The 2,944-nt window shown below is 34.3% G+C and overlaps 1 protein-coding gene across 1 annotated transcript in view; it reads left to right on the forward strand.

Moving 5' to 3' along the window:
• Positions 1-2,944, forward strand: part of OSBPL8 (oxysterol binding protein-like 8) — a 161,205-nt gene that overhangs the window by 124,584 nt on the left and 33,677 nt on the right. The gene's annotated exons all lie outside the window — the stretch shown is intronic.

Consider the following 2,944-nt stretch of genomic DNA (forward strand, 5'->3'; position numbering starts at 1 on the left):
TGGTACCTTTCTTTTTGTTGTACACGTAGTAGACAGGAAATATTTTAAACTTTCATTAATTTAAACCTATGTACATTTATATTAATGATCCTCAGTCTTCTCCCCTGTCCGAGGGATATGACATTCTCTTTCAATAACAATGGTCCTTTATTATGATGATTCTTGAGGGTAAGGAGAATGAGGAGACCATGTGCTCTTTGGAAAACCTTCCTCTTCCCTTGGAGAATTGATATACTCCTCAGATCAAAACCATTTATCTATATTAATTTTTAAAAGTTAAGGATTATACCACCTTGCATTTTAGTGCACCATAATTCTTCACAAAATTAAAAAGCTTGAGACAGATTTAACTGTTTCTAACTTTGTCTCATTTCAGAAAACATAAGATTTAAATGTATTGAAAACATTAGATTATTAAATAACATATTTGTCAAAGCTTTTGTTTGTTTCCTGCAGCCAGTTCAGTAATCCATATGAAGAATAACCACTAAACTAGTTATCCATTGCTGTGTGACAAATTATTGCCCAAACTGAATGGGTCAAAACAATATTTATTATCTCATTTGATGAGGTTCAGGGATCTGGGAGCTGCTTAGCTGGGTGGTTCTTGGTTTCTCGTGAGCTTACAGTCAAGATGTTAGCCATTTTTGCAATCAGCTGCACGCTTGACTGGGCTGGAAGATTCACTTCCAAGTTCATCACATGGCTGTTGACAGAAGAATTCAGTTCCTCACATGGGCCTCTCCGTAGGGTTTTTCAAAATATGGAAGCTGGCTTTTCAGAGCTAATGAGAGAGAAAGCGAGGGAGAGAGAGAAAAAGGGATACCCCTACCTCCCAAGTTGGAAGTTGCATTGTTACCTAATTTCAGAGGTGACATACTATCGTTTCTGCACAAACCAACTTTGGCACAATGTAAGAGGGCCTTACTTAATGGTGTGACTATCTAGTGAGTTTCCTTAGGTGTCAGGAGGCTGGTTACTGCAGCCATCGAAATTTAATTTTACTGCTTGCCAAATGTTTCCTCTTACTTTTAAGACTTGAACTTTTGATAATAGCACAATAATATGCTTATCATGTTATGTTTTATGTTTTTTCTTGTGTTTAATAGGTGTCCCATCATCCACCAATATCTGCCTTTTATGTTAGTAACCGAAAAGATGGATTTTGCCTTAGCGGTAGTATCCTGGCTAAGTCCAAGTTTTATGGTGAGTTTCCCCTGTCCCAACCTGTACCCTTTCCTGGGAAGTAGTATTTTCTGGTGAGCTTTTATTGAGCTTTTATTTAGATAAGTGTGATGGGCAGTTTTCAGCAAGGAATTTATATATCATTTTAAGTGTCATCTTTTCTTGAATAATGGCCTTTTTCTGCCCATTCATAAATAGAGGTATGGTTCATTTCATGTAAGTATTCATCATATATATGTAAATTCATCACATATATGTAAATTTCATCACAGCCATCACTTATGAAAAGACATAATGAATACCCACTATAGCCCTTTAGCGTATGTATTTCTTTTGCCTTTAGCCCTGCCAATTTTTTTTTGTTTTGTCTCAATGTACCTGAGGAATCAGTCTTTCTATTTTAGTCTTTAAATAGAGAAGGAATCCAAGTATAGTTAGAATACTTGGTCCAGGGTTAATCAGTAATGGTACTGAACCTTGGACCAAATAACATACCTATAAAAATTTGTGAAAGTACAATGGAAAATAGAGAAATATGGTTGTAGTAGGAAACCTTAATATAAAAACTTTAACAGTTCAAACAAATCATGACGAAAGCTATACCAGTAGAAAATATATAACCTTAAATGCTTTTATTTGGTTTTTAAAAATTTTTTAATGGAGAAAAATCAAAGAATTAAATTTTAGCCAAAGAATTTTAAATGTTCAAGAAAAAAATTATTATGGTAAAAATAGGAAAAGTAAAATATGTAAACAGAAATCCAAGGTCTGGTTACCAGAGAGGGTGGTGAACCATAGATAAGTCTGTGACAGGGAAATCAAAGAGTGGATTTTGACCAGGAACATGGTGTATGTCTTTGTTTTCCTTCAAGATGTCTTTTATTCCCCTTGATGTTTGGTTTGTTTTGGCTTTCAGGTTTTATTTCCCTTGATGTTTGTTTTGGTTTGGTTTTGGGATTTTTCACCTTGTTTGTTTGCTTCAGAAGATGATCGCTTATTTTTTTCTAAAGATTACATATATTTCATATTTGGGTTATTTCTTCCCCACTTCACCTCCATCCCTCTAGCACCCTATCCTGACTATAGCATAAATTGCTTTTATGAGTATGTATTCTACCCTTATAGAAATTTTTATTGAGTACCAGATACATAGCTCACTTTCTGGATTACTTCAGCAGTTGGCCTTCTTTTTTCTGTGTTATAGTACAATTTGCATACACCAGAACTATCTGTCCCTTTATAATTTGTAAGAATATACTAAATGCAAAATGAACTTAAGATTGTTAGAATTAATAAATATCTGGTTGAATACAAAAGACATTTTTTTCTTATTTTTCCTTTCAATTTCTTTATAATACATAGTACTATTCAAAACAAAAATATTAACTTTGTTTTGTCAGTTTTATAACATATGCAGATTTAACACATAACAACTATAGCACAAGGGCTGGGAGGACAATGGGCCTAGAGGTTGCAATGTTTTCTATTTTATATAAAGTGGTATAATATTAACTGTAAGTAGACTGAGAAATTTTAAAGATAAGTTTTTGTAATCCCTAAGGTAGTAGTTCTCAACTTGGGGCAGTTTTGCCCCTCAAGAGACATTTGACATCTAAAGACATTTTTGATTTTCACAATTTGGAGATCCAGTAGGTAGAGGCCAAGGATACTGTCACACATCCTGCAGTGCACAGGACAGCCCCCTGCAATAAAGAATTATTGAGCCTAAAATGTCACTAGTGCCACTGTTGAGAAGCCA

The sequence above is a fragment of the Propithecus coquereli genome, unplaced genomic scaffold, assembly GCF_000956105.1.
Source record: "Propithecus coquereli isolate 6110/MARCELLA unplaced genomic scaffold, Pcoq_1.0 Scaffold282, whole genome shotgun sequence".
Taxonomy (NCBI): Eukaryota; Metazoa; Chordata; class Mammalia; order Primates; family Indriidae; genus Propithecus; species Propithecus coquereli.